Raw genomic sequence first — 10,553 nt, forward strand, 5'->3', positions numbered from 1 at the left:
GAGGGGAGCAGAATTCAACATCACATAACAAGATTGCTCAGCCTGGATTCGAACTAGTGACCTTAGGGTTGGCAAGCGGCCACCTTACCAACTGGACTACAGACAGAGTTGTTGAGAAGTTACAAAGTTGAGCTCCTTCTCCTGCTGCTGTGAAAAAAATGCATTGGGCTGAATGAGAGCAGAGAGCTCCCTGGCTGCATTTAAGAAATATTTTAAATTATTATCTAAGTCTCTTTGCATTTTTGACCAGAATTTTAGCCAGAAGACAAGTGTGGCTACAAAACTGGAGAAAACTATTTGTCTAGAGTTTAATTTGCAGAAAAAGTTAAATATTTTAAAAAGTATAAATAGTTAAAAAGAGAAAAGTAATGCCGATAAAGTTCAAAAAAAGCTGCACGTTTTGATATATGAATTGTTGAAATAGCACAACACCTAACACACTAACCATATGGCCACAGAGAACCTGAGTTACAATGAGCTTTATACTATGAGGAATCAAAGACTGTCCAATGACAGCTGAATAATTGGAATGAAAAGTCAAGCAATGATGTGAAATGACTGAGGCAAGAATCGAACCGATGACCTTATGATCATTAAGTCTTTACTCTGCCACTCGGTTACAGAGAGCACACTGCTTTCAAGACTGTTGTCATTCATTGTAATGTGATGATGTGCTGCAAACTGGTACGAGTAATCAAGGAGATAACAAACACCTGTAACCAATTGAAGGCGGGGGAGGATAGCAGAATTCAACATAACATAACAAGAGTTCTTCCGTTGGATTCGAACCAGCGACCTTAGGGTTGGCAAGCAGCCACCCTACCCCCTACACTATGGTGGAGTTGTAGAGAAGAGAGGTTGAGACTTTGAAGAATGTGAGATTTTTCAATGATGCTTAAAATAAAAAGAAATTAGTATAAATTAGCCACACCAAGTAAGAAGAGGACTTTTTTGTGACCTGTGACTATTTTTTGGTGAATTAAAATGAACTAGAAAAGGCATTTCCAAGAATGGAAATGGTGTGACTGCTGACAGCAGCTGAACGCTGTTGCAGAATTAGCAAATAGTGCAAGCAGTGATCACCATACAAATGTTTGACCAAGGTCGGATTCGAATCCACGACCTCATGGTCAATAGACTTCCACTCTGCCTCTAGGCCACAGTGCACACATAGTTGCAGAGACTGTTGTCTGTTGATGAGCTGCACTCTGTCTCACTCTGACATCAAGAAAGCTTGAGAGTCAAGCTTGAATGACTTAGAATGAAAATTTCTGTGAATAATTGTTATTGAGGCAAGATTTGAACCAGTAACCTTCAGGTCTCCAGCTCAGCAAGCTAACCACTAGGCTACAGGCAGAGACAGTATGTGAGTGGCAAAGAAAACCTTTAATAAGAGGATCACTGGCTCCTGCTTAAAAAAAGGTAAGGAAAGTGCAGAAATTAGCCACACCAAGTAAGACTTAGAATGAAAATTTCTGTGAATTTCAGGCTGAGAGCAGCAGTTTCAACATGAAGCAAGTTATCAGAAGTCAACAGAGGACGACTGGGAAAATAATTCACTATAATTGTTGATGAGGCAAGATTTGAACCAGTAATCGAACCCACAACCTCATGATCACTAAACCTTTACTCTGCCACTTCACCACAGAGAGCACAGACATAAGCATGTTGCCATTGTAATGTGATGATGTGCAGAGAGCTCCCTGGCTGCATTTAAAAAATATTTAAAATTATTATCTAAGTCTCTTTGCATTTTTGACCAGAATTTTAGCCAGAAGACAAGTGTGGCTACAAAACTGGAGAAAATAATTTGTCTAGAGTTTAATTTGCAGAAAAAGTTTAATATTTTAAAAAGTTTAATATTTTAAAAAGAGAAAAGTAACGCCGATAAAGTTCAAAAAAAGCTGCACGTTTTGATATATGAATTGTTGAAATAGCACAACACCTAACACACTAACCATATGGCCACAGAGAACCTGAGTTACAATGAGCTTTATACTATGAGGAATCAAAGACTGTCCAATGACAGCTGAATAATTGGAATCAAAAGTCAAGCAATGATGTGAAATGACTGAGGCAGGAATCGAACCCGTGACCATATGATCACTAAGCCTTTACTCTGCCACTCAGCTACAGAGAGCACACTGCTTTCAAGACTGTTGTCATTCATTGTAATGTGATGATGTGCTGCAAACTGGTACGAGTAATCAAGGAGATAACAAACACCTGTAACCAATTGAAGGCGGGGGAGGAGAGCAGAATTCAACATAACATAACAAGAATTCTTCCCTTGGATTCGAACCAGTGACCCTAGGGTTGGCAAGCAGTTACCCTACCCCCTACACTACAGTGGAGTTGTGAAGAAGAGAGGTTGAGACTTTGATGAATGTGAGATTTTTCAATGATGCTTAAAACAAAAAGAAATTAGTATAAATTAGCCACACCAAGTAAGAAGAGGACTTTTTTTGTGACCTGTGACTATTTTTTGGTGAATTAAAATGAATTAAAAAGCACTTAACAGCAAGTTACAAAGTTGAGCTCCTTCTCCTGCTGATGTGAAAAAAATGCATTGAGCTGAATGAGAGCAGAGAGCTCCCTGGCTGCATTTAAAAAATATTTTAAATTATTATCTAAGCCTCTTTGCATTTTTGACCAGAATTTTAGCCAGAAGACAAGTGTGGCTACAAAACTGGAGAAAATAATTTGTCTAGAGTTTAATTTGTGGCCGTGCTGACAGTTTAGCCAGAAAAACTCTAGAATGTTTTTTTGCCTCTCTACACTCTAGCACCACTCTGGCTCTGCTCGTTAGACGCAATACACACACATTATAAAGCTGAAAAAAATCAGAAAAAGTTAAATATTTGAAAAAGTATAAATAGTTAAAAAGAGAAAAGTAATGCCGATAAAGTTCAAAAGAAGCTGCACGTTTTGATATATGAATTGTTGAAATAGCACAAAGTATGAAGGACTAGAAGAAGACCGTAAAAAGGCGGAAGAAAATGGCCAAACAGAAGAACAATAGTGTGACTGCTTCAGCAGTCACACTAATTAAAAAGCACTTAACAGCAAGTTACAAAGTTGAGCTCCTTCTCCTGCTGCTATGAAAAAAATGCATTGGGCTGAATGAGAGCAGAGAGCTCCCTGGCTGCATTTAAAAAATATTTTAAATTATTATCTAAGTCTCTTTGCATTTTTGACCAGAATTTTAGCCAGAAGACAAGTGTGGCTACAAAACTGGAGAAAATAATTTGTCTAGAGTTTAATTTGTGGCCGTGCTGACAGTTTAGCCAGAAAAACTCTAGAATGTTTTTTTGCCTCTATCCACTCTAGCACCACTCTAGCTCTGCTCGTTAGACGCAATACACACACATTATAAAGCTGAAAAAATCAGAAAAAGTTAAATATTTGAAAAAGTATAAATAGTTAAAAAGAGAAAAGTAATGCCGATAAAGTTCAAAAAAAGCTGCACGTTTTGATATATGAATTGTTGAAATAGCACAAAGTATGAAGGACTAGAAGAAGACCGTAAAAAGGCGGAAGAAAATGGCCAAACAGAAGAACAATAGTGTGACTGCTTCCAGCAGTCACACTAACTAGAAAAAGCATTTCCAAGAATGGAAATGGTGTGAATGCTGAAAGCAGCTGAACGCTGTTGCAGAATTAGCAAATAGTGCAAGCAGTGATGACCATACAAATGGTTGACCAAGGTAGGAATCGAACCCACAATCTCATGGTCAGAAGACTTTGACTTTGCCTCTAGGCCACAGTGTACACACTGTTGCAAAGACTGTTGTCTGTTGATGAGCTGCACTCTGTCTCACTCTGAAGTTAACGAGCCCAAAGCTGCACCTGTTGGAAACACACTGTGTCAACACCAAGAAAGCTTGAGAGTCAAGCTTGAATGACTTAGAATGAAAATTTCTGTGAATTTCAGGCTGAGAGCAGCAGTTTCAACATGAAGCAAGTTATCAGAAGTCAACAGAGGACGACTGGGAAAATAATTCACTATAATTGTTATTGAGGCAAGATTTGAACCAGTAACCTTCAGGTCTCCAGCTCAGCAAGCTAACCACTAGGCTACAGGCAGAGACAGTATGTGAGGGGCAAATAAAACCTTTAATAAGAGGATCACTGGCTCCTGCTTAAAAAAAAAGGTAAGGAAAGTGCAGAAATTAGCCACACCAAGAAAGAAGAGGACTTTTTTGTGACCTGTGACTATTTTTTGGTGAATTAAAATGATTTAAATGCACTTAACCCTCTATTGCATGAAATATTACTAAGGCATGGTAAAAAATGTTTTGCATGTTTTTATTACTTAAAATTGTCTAAATAACAGAAATATTAAAAAAAATCTTAAATTTTTTGTAAAGGGGGGGTCGTTGGTAAATTGTTGCCATATGGCAACAATATGCAATCGTGGAAAGTCCCATAAAATCAACATTTTTGACCAAAAACTAATTTTATTTAAAGCAAAACTCAACAAATCCATCTCATACTCAACCAAAACTAACAAACAAACATTTATACAATAAAAACATTGTATAATTTCAACAGTTATCTAAAATGTCTGAGAACCTGGAACCTGGAACCCGTCTCAATGAAGTACATTGAATCACTCATTTTATTTCATTTCATTCAGTTATCTAGAAGATATAAGTGCAAGTCCATTTAGATAATATGTTACAAAATACCTTTAATCACAAAATATAAAAAAATATAATGTTTTTACCTTTAAAATATAAGAAAAGGTTGTAAACATAGTCTTAGGGTGGGTTCATGCTATGTAAAATCAATGGGACTCCATTGCGTTGAATGCACCAGGAATTTTCCATATTTGCATACTGTTGCCATATGGCAACACATGTATTTTAGCATATTACAAAAATACTATTACATCAAAACTGAATTAAATGTTAAAAAAATAAAGTTTACTTTCCCCAGATAGGGATTTAAATTTTTTATTTGATGAAAACTTTCCAAAATTCTAAATAAAAGACGGTCTTCGGGAGCCCCGCACAGTGATGTTCACATGGCAGATGTCCATGAGCAAAAGGGACTGGCAAACAGGATATCTTGGTAATTTGACCTCATAAATTGTATGTCCTTCAAAGTAAAAGCCCCCTTTTCACACCTAACTGAAAAAACAAAAAAAAATATCATAGCTTTTTAGAAAAATGAAGATAAAGTAATTGTTGCCATATGGCAACACTATGCAATAGAGGGTTAACAGCAAGTTACAAAGTTGAGCTCCTTCTCCTGCTGCTGTGAAAAAAATGCATTGGGCTGAATGAGAGCAGAGAGCTCCCTGGCTGCATTTAAAAAAATATTTTAAATTATTATCTAAGTCTCTTTGCATTTTTGACCAGAATTTCAGCCAGAAGACAAGTGTGGCTACAAAACTGGAGAAAATAATTTGTCTAGAGTTTAATTTGTGGCCATGCTGACAGTTTAGCCAGAAAAACTCTAGAATGTTTTTTTGCCTCTCTCCACTCTAGCACCACTCTAGCTCTGCTCGTTAGACGCAACACACACACATTATAAAGCTGAAAAAAATCAGAAAAAGTTAAATATTTGAAAAAGTATAAAAAGTATGAAAAATTTGAATACATCCGATAAAGTCCAGAAAAAGCTGCACGTTTTGGTATATGAATTGTTGAAATAGCACAAAGTAGACCGTAAAAAGGCGGAAGAAAATGGCCGAACAGAAGAACAATAGTGTGACTGCTGAAAGCAGTCACACTAACTAGAAAAAGCATTTCCAAGAATGGAAATGGTGTGAATGCTGAAAGCAGCTGAACGCTGTTGCAGAATTAGCAAATAGTGCAAGCAGTGATCATCATACAAATGTTTGACCGAGGTAGGAATCGAACCCACAACCTCATGGTCAGTAGACTTTCACTCTGCCTCAAAGCCACAGTATACACGCAGTTACAGAGACTGTTGTCTGTTGATGAGCTGCACTCTGTCTCACTCTGAAGTTAACGAGCCCAAAGCTGCACCTGTTGGAAACACACTGTGTCAACACCAAAAAAGCTTGAGAGTCAAGCTTGAATGACTTAGAATGAAAATTTCTGTGAATTTCAGGCTGAGAGCAGCAGTTTCAACATGAAGCAAGTTATCAGAAGTCAACAGAGGACGACTGGGAAAATAATTCACTATAATTGTTGTTGAGGCAAGATTTGAACTAGGAATCAAACCCACAACCTCATGATCACTAAACCTTTACTCTGCCACTTCGCCACAGAGAGCACAGACATAAGTATGTTGCCATTGTAATGTGATGATGTGCTGCAAACGGTGGCAGTAGTAATTAACACGTCTCTTAACGAACACCTGTAACCAATTGAGGGTGGGGGAGGGGAGCAGAATTCAACATCACATAACAAGATTGCTCAGCCTGGATTCGAACAAGTGACCTTGGGGTTGGCAAGCGGCCACCTTACCAACTGGACTACAGACAGAGTTGTGGAGAAGAGAGGTTGAGACTTTCATGAATGTGAGATTTTTCAATGATGCTTAAAAAAAAAGCAGAAAATAGTATAAATGATCCACAACAAGTAAGTAAACTTTTTTGTGACCTGTGACTATTTTTTGGTGAATTAAAACGAGTTAAAAAGCACTTAACAGCAAGTTACAAAGTTGAGCTCCTTCTCCTGCTGCTGTGAAAAAAATGCATTGGGCTGAATGAGAGCAGAGAGCTCCCTGGCTGCATTTAAAAAATATTTTAAATTATTATCTAAGTCTCTTTGCATTTTTGACCAGAATTTTAGCCAGAAGACAAGTGTGGCTACAAAACTGGAGAAAATAATTTGTCTAGAGTTTAATTTGTGGCCATGCTGACAGTTTAGCCAGAAAAACTCTAGAATGTTTTTTTGCCTCTATCCACTCTGGCACCACTCTAGCTCTGCTCGTTAGACGCAACACACACCCATTATAAAGCTGAAAAAAATCAGAAAAAGTTAAATATTTGAAAAAGTATAAAAAGTATGAAAAATTTGAATACATCCGATAAAGTCCAGAAAAAGCTGCACGTTTTGATATATGAATTGTTGAAATAGCACAAAGTATGAAGGACTAGAAGAAGACCGTAAAAAGGCGGAAGAAAATGGCCTTTCAGCATTCACACTAATTATAGCTGCTGCACAGCGATGGGTCGGGTCCGGGCTATTTTTGGGAAAATTTAGGCAAATTCTGAGCAACAAACAGGTGAATAGGAAGACAGGACAGTTGACCATATAGTTTTCACTTTGCACCAGTTGAGGATTGAACCCACAACCCGTGGAACCAAAGATCGTTGTCTATCGCACTGAGCTAATTGACAAATGGCAGTTCAACAGTGGCTTCACAAGTTGATTAGGCCATTCACTGTCGTGCAGGCAAATTTGAAACCACTGTAAAAAGAAAAATGAGTTTTTGAGATAAAATTCTACCCTATCTATTTTGTACATTTGTTTCACAAAGACCATCTAGTATTTTGATGTGTTATCATCAACTCCATTGTTGGGTCTTGAACCTACAACCTCCAACACCAAGAACCAGCTCCTAACTCACTGAGCTAATGGTCTGGAAGCCGGTGCATATTCTCATTTGCCCAGGTCATAGTATTTCAAAGGAGGTTAAATCGAAAGCAACTGGACTTAGTTATTTGTCTAGGAAGACGTTTCACCTCTCATCCAAGAGGCTTCATCAGTTCATGTACGCATCTGACCAGGCTGGGACTGGTCCAACTATCTGGTGTGGAGACTCACTATTTAACCTCTTGTGTGGGCGTTCACAAGGGTGATGATGTCACTGGTTCCCATTTGTGCTCCAAGTGCCAACGACAGTCGTTTAAATGACTGCCTTTGATGGAAGGTTGGTTTCGACTTCGTTAGTGCCCTATTGTGTTATAACGACAGTCGTTGGAGCCACTTGCCACTTGTGAACAGTGGTTGTTCTTTGAGGCTAGATTGTTGAATCTCCTGGGAAGGGATGAAAGGGCAGCATTGTAAATTGGAGATAGGTGGTGTCTGAGGCCACCTCCCCTGTTGAGGGATGGTTTCTCTACTTTTACAAAAATAGCTTCTTTGACTCCTCTTTCAAACCATCTGTCCTCTCTGTCTAGGATTTGGACATTGCTGTCCTCAAAGGAGTGGGCTTTCTCCTTGAGATGTAAATGGACAGCAGAGTCCAGTCCTGAGGAGTTTGCTCTCCTGTGTTGGGCCATGCGTTTATGCAGTGGTTGTTTTGTTTCTCCAATGTAGAGGTCTTTGCATTCCTCGTTGCATTGGACTGCATACACCAGATTGCTTTTGTGGGTGTGTGGTGTTCTGTCCTTGGGATGTACCAATCTCTGTCTGAGTGTGTTGCTGGGTTTGAAATACACAGGGATACGGTGTTTGTTAAAGATCCTCCTGAGTTTTTCTGATACTCCAGACACATATGGAATGACTATGTTGTTTCTCTTGTTTTGTCTTTCTTTCTCAACCACTTTGCTGGTTTTCTTTCTGGAAGCAGCTGCAGTTTTCACAAAGGTCCAGCTAGGGTAACCACAAGTTGTGAGGGCGCCTCTCAGGTGCTTGTGTTCTGCCCCTTGGGCCTGTGAGCTGGTGGGCACGTTATCAGCTCTGTGTTGTAAAGTCCTGATAACCCCAAGCTTATGTTCCAGAGGGTGGTGAGAGTCGAAAAGTAGATATTGGTCTGTATGTGTGGGTTTTCTGTATACCCCAATGTGGAGGCTCCTGTCCTTTTTCATATGGACGTCACAATCTAAGAAAGGCAGACTATTGTCCTTGACATCCTCTCTGGTGAACTTGATGTTTTTGTCCACTGAGTTAATGTGTTCGGTAAAAGCTTGCACCTCTTTGGTTTTGATTTTAACCCATGTGTCGTCCACATACCTGAACCAGTGGCTCGGTGTTGTTCCTTCAAAGGAGTTTAGAGCCTTTTTCTCTACCTCCTCCATGTACAGGTTTGCCACAATAGGGGATACTGGTGAACCCATGGCACAGCCGTGTTTTTGCCTGTAAAATTTGCCGTTGAACTGGAAGTATGTGGTGTTCAGGCACAAATCCAGAAGCTGGCAAATATGTTCAGGTTTGAGTTTTGTTCGGTTTTGCAGGGAGTTGTCTTGTGTGAGTCGTTCTCTTACTGTGGCCGAAGCCTCCATAGTTGGGATACAGGTAAAAAGAGAAGTCACATCATAGGATACCATAGTGTCATCTGGTTCCATTTTTATGTCCCGGACTTTATCCACAAAGTCTATAGAGTTTTGGATGTGGTGTGGGGTGTTTCCCACCAAAGGAGCCAAGATATTAGCAATGTGTTTGGCTATGTTGTAAGTGACCGAGTTTATGCTGCTGACAATGGGCCTGAGCGGGGACCCTTCTTTATGGATTTTGGGGAGTCCATATAGGCATGGGGTTGAGTCCTGGGGGTAAAGCCTGTAGTATTGTGTTTTGTCAATGACCCCTTCTTTTTGTAATTGTTGTAGACATTCTATCACCTTCTTTTTATAGCCACTGGTCGGGTCTCGTTTCAGAGTTTCATAAGTGTTAGAGTCGCTGAGTAGTGTAGATATCTTAGCCTGGTAGTCAGTTGTATTGAGCACAACTGTGCATCTACCCTTGTCTGCTGGGAGGATTGTAATGTTTTGGTCTTTGCTCAGAGCCGTCACTGCTTTCCTCTCCTCAAAAGTGAGGTTAGAGGGGGGGACCTTAGCCTCGGCCACCGCCGCTGACACTTTTAACCTTAGCTGATCTGCCTCAGTTCCGGTTAAGTTGTTTTTCCTTATAGCAGATTCTGTAGCTGTAATCAAATCCACTATAGGTAGCTCTTTCGGTGTCATGGCAAAATTCAAGCCTTTGGCTAGGACCTCTTTCTCAGGTTGGGTGAGTTCTCTGTCAGACAAATTCTTAACCCATCTGTTTTGTGTTTCTTTCTGTGCTGAATGGTCAGTTTTTTGCCCCCATGTGAGTATTTCTGTGTTATTGTCAACACGTCGAGATTGTAAATTGCGGAATTTCTTGGTTTGTCTCTCTTTGCTTTTGTTATGTTGTGATAGTTGTGCCTTTTGGGTGAAATCCACAACTTTCTCCATGATGGAGCTAGGTAAATGTTTTTTCAGTTTAAGCAGTGAGTGGTCAGTTTTCACTTTTAGCCCCTCGATAGTGAAATTGACCTGTCTTATTCGTTCGTTAAGGAGTTGGTTTTGAGCCTTTTCCATGATTTTCTCCACTCTATGCCCTCTCATAGTGGAATTCAAGCGTAGGCTAGTTGGTGTAAGCCTTTGTTGTCTGCATCTCAGACTGAACCGTAGGTGGTTCCTGTAATCTGCAATTTTCCGAGCCAACCTTTCATGTTCCCGCACCATTCTTAGGGTAGCCAACCCAAATTGTTCTGCAATAAGCCGGTGCATATTCTCATTTGCCCAGGTCATAGTATTTCAAAGGAGGTTAAATCGAAAGCAACTGGACTTAGTTATTTGTCTAGGAAGACATTCCTAGACAAATAACTAAGTCCAGTTGCTTTCGATTTAACCTCCTTTGAAATACTATGACCTGGGCAAATGAGAA

This window comes from Trachurus japonicus, chromosome 12 (assembly GCF_045865225.1).
Source record: "Trachurus japonicus isolate A0001 chromosome 12, Traja_1.0".
Classification (NCBI taxonomy): Eukaryota; Metazoa; Chordata; class Actinopteri; order Carangiformes; family Carangidae; genus Trachurus; species Trachurus japonicus.